We start from the raw sequence: 9,468 nt of genomic DNA, 5'->3' as shown, positions 1-9,468 counted from the left end.
AAAAAAAAAAAAAAACATAACAATCAGGATCATTTGCCAACAACAAGCAACAAAATAGTGATGAGGAAAGATAATCAAATTAACAATATTGTAACCTTGAGGGCTCACATGCTTTCTGCATCTTTTAATTCACATGCTTTTATCATTGGCCTTAGTGCACATTTACTTAAATTTTGTTCTTTAATTAAACTTTCTCTTTTGAGTAAAAGAGGGATTTTTTTTTTTGAAACCCAAGGACTTCTCTAGGTTTCTCCAGTGGTTTTGATCTTTAGTTTCATTTTAAGAAGAAAAAAAAAGTTATTTAGACTTTCCACACTACTGCAAAACAGGCAGTGAGTTATCCGCATTAGGGGCTTTGGAGTCGCTCTTTTCTAAAGACCACCTACAAGTGGTATTTTAGTTTCTGTCTCTTGTTATTAGGAGCTTGATAACATTTCCTATAAAGTGAAAATTTAGATATAAACAGTAATCTAATCCAAAAGCTCTATACACCCTAAGAAGACAAACTCCAATCCGAAAGCATTTCTTTTCACTCAAGAGTTCAGAGTATGTATAAGATGATAAGTACATGAGGAAAATAACAATTATAAGGGTAAGTGTTGTATGCTTGAGAGCAGCCCTTACGCTTAAGCACAAAGGCACACCTTTCCTAAGAGGGGCACAATGGCTATTGCATGCACCCCTAGTTCTATACCACAAGGATCGGTCATGGATTCTATATCTATATGGGTAGTTACTAATGAAATAGAATCTATCTCTTTTATAGTTGTATTGGTTAGGATGGAGACTCTGCTTCATTAGTAACCCATTTGGGGAGACCCATGTGGGTAAGAATCCAAACTCATAAAAAAACTGTCCCTAATTGTAAACATTTTTCGCCATTTTCAGATAATGTGCATGCATCACATATGTCACATAACTTTTTTTTTATTTATTTATTATTTTTTTCCTTTTAGTGAAGAATTCTGAAACCTAATGGAACCATGTTAAACTGGTAATATGATATTGGTTGGTCCCTTGAATGTTTAAGTTATGTTAGCGTTTAAGATTGAGTGTTGGATATTTTAAAACCATATAAGTGATTTTCTCTTAGGCTCCGTTTGTTTCAATATAAAATTTTACAAGTAAAATTTTCAGCTGTAAGTTTTACATGGAAAATTTTTAAGACAAATTTTCCGCTGTTTGTTTTCAAGAAGACAATATGGTCATAATTTATAACTATGATTGTTCATGTTATGGCCCTTTACACAAACTATTGGTTCAGCTACTTTATCAAACACCTGGTGTGAATCTTTGATTCTCCCTTGGAATAATACAGAACAACTGAAATTTACAAAATTCCATTTCACCAAAAAACAAAAAGCCAAAATTACAAGACTCCACATATTGAGATTTGCCGCTTGGATCAAAGCCCTGTCAATGAGCCCTTGAAAGAAAGCCATGTAGGCCTCTATGTTGCCATTATCTCTGGATCAGTTTCTTCCAAGAACTACCCTTAAACGAGTGACCCTCTCCACTGGAGTCACATTGTCTTTGGAGAAGTTACTAAAATATAAGAAGATTCAGGAGGTAGAGCCATGCGTCGTAGTTGAGCAATATTGCTTTGACTGTAGCATCAGTAGAATATTTGGTAATCAAAAGGAGAAGATAACAATTAAAATGTGAGATTCTTTTTTACCTTTTAAATCTCCACAATCTTTTTTCTTATACAAGTTCAGCCAAATCAGAATTGAAGATTGGAGTTTTGAAATCATAGCCTTTTTGAAATCAATTCTAATCGGAGTTTTGAAATCATAAAAAGGTAGATCTGATTTTTGTCATGTACCACTTGAACGACAAAAGAATTAGAGAGTACGTGGTTCACCATACTATCAAGTCAATCTTCATCTGCAGACCCGTATGAGCCTGATGAAGAACTGATGCTAGGATCCCACACCCCGTCCTTAACCCCATCCCCAAAATCCCCACCCGTGATCCTGAGCCCAAGCAATGGTGGAGGAGAAATCGCTTCTCTATCTCAAATGATGGAGGTTGTGGCTGTAACATCGTTAATGGTTCTCCATGGCCATGGCGGAGAAATCGCTTCTCTGGAGCATGAACTCTATTTCTCGTGAATACTGAAAGACTCAGCAAAATTGTCGAGACACCCGTACGATACATTTTCCGTGGCCCTTTTCCGGAAAATGTTTGGTCTTTGGTAAAATTTTCCCTTTGAAAAATTTTACATGTTTTAAAACAAACAATGGAAAATGCAATTTTACAGGGAAAATTTTACAGATTAAAACAAACGGAGCCTTAGGGTAAATCTTTGTGTAGCTATGGGTGTCCACCTTATGTGGGACACAAGTGACAAAGCCCTATTTTTAAATGAGACAAAAAATTATTAATAAAAATTATTTTTTATTATCCAAAATACCCCTATTATACAAGGTTTTGAAACAACAATATATGTGCAACTCATGGTTACAACAAGCGATACTCTTTTTTTCATTACCAAAATATTTCTTTCACTTCGGATTTTAACATGCATTGATGGAGTTCTTGGAAGAGTGACCCATCATCATGTGATCTTATCATTATCTCTAACTATCGTCGAAGGTTCAAAATACCTTTTATGTATGAGTCCCATCTGATTTTTGACCACGGGAACATTTGATTTAAAAGATTCTCTCTTCATCGTGTGAAAGAAAAATCAATCTAAAATGTAGATAAAATTTGAAATTCACTAAGTATCTTTGACTTTAAAGTTCAAAGGGTTCCAACTTATGAAGAAAGAAACCCACTTGACGTTGATGCTACTGCAATGACAATATGACCCTTATCAAGATACAAAATCTCATTATTTAACGATTAAATTGATAAGATGTGTGTGGTAAAATTTGGGCGATGTTATTTTGATCTTTTGGATGGTAGATTTCAATCAACTTATGAACTTAAAAAATATGAAATATTATCTAAACTTTTTATACGATATCTAATCGTCTTCAAAATATTAAAATTTTATCATTATTTATTTATATAAAAGAAAATTTTCATGATATGTTCGATATTTTTTATAAAATTTAAAAGAAGCCAAGTTCATGGAAAAGAACCAAACTTAACTCAGAATTATTGAAGTCCTAATCAAAAGCAGGGTTAAGTAGCTAGTGCAGAAATACCTTCAAAACTTGAGATGAAACGTCACTGCGTAGAGGAGGTATGACTTTTTTAATTTTTGAAATGGAAAAAAATGACAAATACATGGAACCAAACTGAGCCACGTTCTGAGGTCCGTGTTAGGTTGGCCTTTTGGGTTCAATTAAGAAAGCCACGACAAATCTTAAGGGCCCCCCTTGACATTTATGGCTTTTGTTTTCGTCTCATTTAGTTGTCATATATGACTTTTATACTTTTTTTTTAGAAATATTATTTTAAAATCCATAGTACTATTTTATTGCTGTTTGGAGCCTTAAGACTTTCCATTCTTTGCTCTTGGGGGTTATTTCTTTCTTCTTCTGTGAGTGGTGCCAAAGATGTACTTAAGAGGCAATTTTTCCTCACGTTTTAGATTGTAAATTATTAATCTGACATCAAATTAATCTAAATTGTTCATTAAATTTGACATATATTATTATATTGATTTTTTAAAATAAGATAAATAATATAATTTACAAATAAAAAGAAGTGATTTTTTTCTTATATATTATTATATTGAATTTTTTAAATAAGAGAAATAATAAAATTTACAAATAAAAAGAAGTGATTTTTTTCATAAAAAATGTGGCATATGCCAATGCTCTTTATGTCTATTTCTTTCCTTTTTTAAATAAGTGATAAAGAATATGCTTGAGAGAAAGAAAGAGATAGAGGGATAAAAATATTGAGATAAATCAAGCTCTCGAACTGAGTTCTTTTGTCCAAATAAAAACTGTAAGAGAGTCTGGAGAAACCTGCTTACTCATAGATGATAGAACCCTCCTCTTGACATAGTTGTCGATTCTTGATTCTTACAGTAATTAAAAAAATACAGGGCAACCATTTTTTTTTTTTTTAAGTAATAAAAAGATTCAGATAATGGTTCTTTGAGGAGACTTGGATGCAGAGATTGATTCTTTGATGGGACTTGGATTAAGAGGTTTGGAGGTGGAGAGAGGGAGGGGAAAGAGAGATGTAGAGAGGTGGGTCATTGAGGAGGAGAGAGAGAGAGAGAGAGATATGGAGAGACTGGAAGAAGTGAAAGATCACCATCACAGTCCGTTTCAGATAAAATGTTCAACGGTTGAGATTTGATGACATTAAATTGATGTCTTATCTTTTTAACTTATCTCCTTCTACTTCTTTTTTGTTGTTTTGATATATATATATATATATATATTTCATATTGAATCTATGTAATCGATCCCATTTATTTGGATTAAAAATATGATTATTGTTATTATTATTTTTTTCATAACTTATATATATATATATATATATTTATAAGAAAAACCTATGTATTGCTTTGAACAATCATCTTTGCTTATATGTAAGTCTAAAATCATTATGGAATTGTCCACTTCATAGTTTATATATAGTCCTTTTAATTGGATTGAGTTTCCTCTCACGTAGGGTGGAGAAAGGACATTTTAAATCATGACATTTGACTTTGGATTAAGATAGAAAAGAATATTTTCATCTTCATACAATTTAAACCGATTTGCAAATAAAACCCACATGGTCAAGAGTTGAATCATATAAGGTCACATCGTGGCAGATGAAGAAATTTTTTCACGGCCATGAATCATGAAATTTAAACTTTCTCATTTTTTTCTAGATAAGGGTACAAAAATATTATTACACACTTAATTAAAAAAGGGGTTTTCTTAGTGTAATCATAGTTAGTTATACCAAGTTTGGCACCATAATGATGTTACTCACATATATAATTCGTTTGACGTACAATAGGTGGTGGGAGTATTTTTTGAAAGAAAAAAAGTTTTCTTCACAAAACTCGGTCCCCTTTGTAATGAAAAGTTCAGTATCGTAATGCAATTTGGCCCTATATATATGAAATTCTCTCTTGTATTATTTTCTATGTCACGTAAGATGGTGCCAAGTTGTTGTCAGTTGTAACAATGCAAGGAGATTAAATAACGCGTTGTTATAAGGAGTTGTTACCATTTAGGTAGCATAGAAAAGACAATATCATTATGATGTTGATATGAATTTGACCTAAACCTCACATCTTCATTATCCAAAATACCTCGTCCCTATTGTATAATGCTTGAATCCAAAGTTTTGGCAAAATCATCATACTATTTTGTTGGTGACAACCAAGGTTTCAAAACTTGGGATCAATCAATTCCAATATCGATTCAGATAATCTTGAATTGAATTATATAGAATAGATTTATCTTTTCCTTTTAGTAAAAGAAATTATATTTGTTACCAATTTACCCTCATGCCTTACAAGGGCATTAGTCAAAGTCAATATCGATCCATATCAACTTGGATCGAATTTGTATCAGACAAATTTACCTCTATTTTTCAATAAAAATCAATTTTTATTACGTTTTTACCCTTTAGTCTTACCCATGTATCAGGATTAAAGTTCTATCAAGATTGATACCAATCCAACTAAATCGATATTGATCGATCTAATGCGAATTTTAGAACCATGATCCCAAGACAATTGAAGTTTTAATTTTATTTTTTCAAAAAAAAAAAAAAAAAAAAATCAACAACATGAACCTCAAGATCAATGTGGATTTGGAGAGGAAAATGTGAGAGGTATGGGACAAACAGAGATATATGAAGGGAAAAGGAAAAATATGTTAGTGTAACACCTAGGAATAAGGTATGCTAGCGGGATTTTAACCATTGAATGAAACATAAAAAATCTCATTCGTTCATATGGCGAGGTCTTACAAAACCTGCCCAATACCGCCACTCCACGGTACTACTCCCCCAACCACAACCCCTTCTTTGGCCAATGTGCTCGAAGCATCACCGCCAAGTTTAAATGTTCCTGCAAATCGATAGAAAAAAGAATTAAAAAAAAACCACTCATGTCGCTGATGTTCACGCCGCTCTCTGCAAATCGATAGAAGAAAGGGAAAAAAAAAAACACAACTCCTGTCGCTAGCAAGTTCATGAGAAATTTTTTTTGCCGTTTGAAAAAAGAACTAAAAGAAAAAAACCACCCATGTCGCCGATGTTCACGTTGCTCTCTGCAAATCGATAGAAGAAAGGAGAAAAAAAAAACAAAACCTACTCCTGTTGTCAACAAGTTCATGAGAAAATTTTATTGTCATTTTCTGCAAATCACATGATTCCTTGGTGCTTTCACTTGCGAGTCATGGGGAGCAACCTCTCCTGCTTGCAGCAATGGCGGCGGCAACAGCGGCGATGGCAGTAGCAGCAACAGCAGCAGCAACGAGCATTAGCTCAACTAGAGGAATCAATGGAGAAGGATTCATCATCGTCGTTGTTGTCCATAAAGCTGATCAAACTGGACAGCCTGGTGAAGATCTACCCCCAGCCCATCTATGGATCAAGTTTTTCAGCCTTCACATGATCCCTTGTTGCTTTCACTTGCAAGTCATGAGGAGCAACCTCTCCTGCTTGCAGCAGCGGCGGCAGCAACGATGGCGGTAGCAGCAGAGATGTGCAAGCTCCCTTCCCCCCTCCACCTTCGGCTCCGGTTCTCTCTCCCTCTTTCCTCCTGGACCTAATGATTTATCTTCATTACGTTCTCTCTCATACTCTACTTCAATTTGAGAAAATGAAAACAAATCCCACCAGAGTTCGCTTTCTCTGGCTGGATCTGATAAAATGAATGACTTTTTTGACGAGAGAGAAAGAGAGAGAGAGAGAGAGAGAGAGGAAAGGTGTTGCAACTGTGGATTGAAAATTTGTATATCTTCTCTCCAATCAATGGTCTAATTTAAGTTGATCAAATTCTAAGATCAAATCTCGCTAGTATTCCTAATTCCTAGGTATTATGTTAGCATACCTATTCCTTTCCCATATATGAAATACAAACACCCACATGAAGAAAAAAATGCCTCACGTAAGTCTGTTGATGAAAAGATTGGGTCGGTTATTATATATTATTAAACCCTAAAAGGGTTTTGCTTTGCTGGAATTGTCTTTGTTTGTACGGACGGTTTTGTCTTTTACATGTAACTATGTAAGCCCACGATATCCCAATTGGATCGATTTGGTTTGATTTCATTTGGGTTGAATCGGTTTTGGTTTAGGAATGAGAGAGATTGAACCCAACCATTAAGAAACTTCGGTTTTCGATTAGTTTTGGTTTCAATTTATTTTGATTTTTTAATATCAGTTTAAATCAGTTTATTACCGGGCTTGAACCATAATGAAATTTTACATTCGTAATCTGTAATGCCAAAAGATTTGATAAAAACACTATAAATTTATGATTAAATCATGGTTTATCATTGTAAAGGAAAGATAACTAATATTGAAACCAATGGATAACTAATTATTTAGAAGATAACTCGTACTAAAATCCCAAAATGAACCCTATTATCTAATTGTTCATTTAACTATCCAACTAATCTTATATAACGAACAAAGAAATCAATGGAAGCATTATTACAATCTATAAATCAATTTCTCTATTTATAACCTCATATTCATTGATTTGTAATAATTTCCTTTTACATTAAAAATATTCTCACTAATATTGTAAAAAATAGATAATCAATTACCAGTTTATAATTTCATAATTATTTATTTTTTTATCGGTTTCGTTCTGTTTGGTTATTGATTGGTTTTGGTTTGGACCAATTTCAGTTGGTCTCAACATACCTCAGCCCAAAACCAATACAGTAAGGATCGGTTCGGGCTAGATTTTGACACCCCTACCATAACCTTATTTTTTGAAATGGAATCAGATGAGATCAAAATCCGGATCGTTCTGTTTGGTTATTGATTGGTTTTGGTTTGGACCAATTTCAGCTGGTCTCAACATACCTCAGCCCAAAACCAATACAGTAAGGATCGGTTCGGGCTAGATTTTGACACCCCTACCATAACCTTATTTTTTGAAATGGAATCAGATGAGATCAAAATCCGGATCAGCTTTGGCCGTCTGATCCCAATCGACTGATCTTGATTTTTTGAAACCTTAGTGCAAGTGCAAATAAATATTATTACACACCTAATTAATTAAAAAAGAAATTTCTTGGTATCATAATATTTTGCGACCTTTTCAAAAGTCACAAGATATTTAAATCGTACATTATTGTTGTTTTTTCTATCAAAATTATCTGCTCTTGCACATTCAGAGATAGATAGTGCAAAATAATGTACTTCTAGGATAAAGTGATATATATATATATATATATATGCATTGACTTACATAAGAAACATATCAATACAAAAATGGGTATTTAATTGAATTAGATTATAAATTTAGTACATGATTAATCTATATCATATATTCTATATCTTGAAAATTGTAATGAACACATCATCTATCCACGTGAAAGAATAAATATCTTATGAAGTTTGAAACAATAAAAATATATGACATTAACATTCATCTTAAAAAAATATTCTATATACCTTTTGTTTTATTGATCCACATCAGATGGTTACAACTCAATGTAATATAAATGGTTATACTGAGATTATCCCAAACTAAAAAAGGTGGATTTGTATATGTATTATAATCGGTTTAGGAAGAAGTAACCCCAAGAGAAGGGTTTGCCTGTACCATGCAAGTCCACCCAAAGCTTAGTGGCTTACACAAAAAAACAACCCAATGTCCCAAGCTGATGCATATTTTTTTTTTTTTGCTAATGACGGGTATTCAGGCCTTTGGCCTGACTAGTCACGTGGGTCCATACTGACCTCACAACCATATGGACCGGTTCATACCAGGGTTAAATGAGAACTATTCAATTTTCACTGAAAATAGTGAAGAGCACTAAACACCCTGTGTGAGTGGCACAAGATGTGCCTAGTTAGAGTCAAACTTATGATGTTTGAATTTACAGCTTGTACCAAGTTCGTTGCTCACCAACTGTGCTATCTCCTTGGGTTTCCCAAGCTGATGCACATATCAATAAACATCAGAACGCAAAGCAGTATAGTCTATCTTCCCTACCTATTCACTTGAGAGAGAGAGAGAGAGAGAGAGAGAGAGAGAGAGAGAGAGAGAGAGAGAGAGAGAGAGAGAGAGAGTATATATGGTTTAAATTCTAGAATGAGTACCCACTCTACCCACACACATATGTAGCTGCATGTCTTAGTTTGTCTGTGGTGCCATGTATGTTATACCTCGCATTCTCAAACTCACAATCAACATACATCGAGTGGCACCCCTTTTATAACAGAATTCCCCCCCCCCCCTTGTTTTTTTTTCTTTTCCCGATAGTGATTGACAATTCATTTGGGTTGATCCAGTTGTGACCATATGAGATGACTATTGTGTTGCTTTCCATTCAGTGAAGCAAATTGAGACGGTACTGATCATTT

This window comes from Macadamia integrifolia, chromosome 8 (assembly GCF_013358625.1).
Source record: "Macadamia integrifolia cultivar HAES 741 chromosome 8, SCU_Mint_v3, whole genome shotgun sequence".
NCBI lineage: Eukaryota > Viridiplantae > Streptophyta > Magnoliopsida > Proteales > Proteaceae > Macadamia > Macadamia integrifolia.
The sequence above is the reverse complement of the archived record's forward strand: the minus strand, read 5'-3'. Positions refer to the sequence as shown.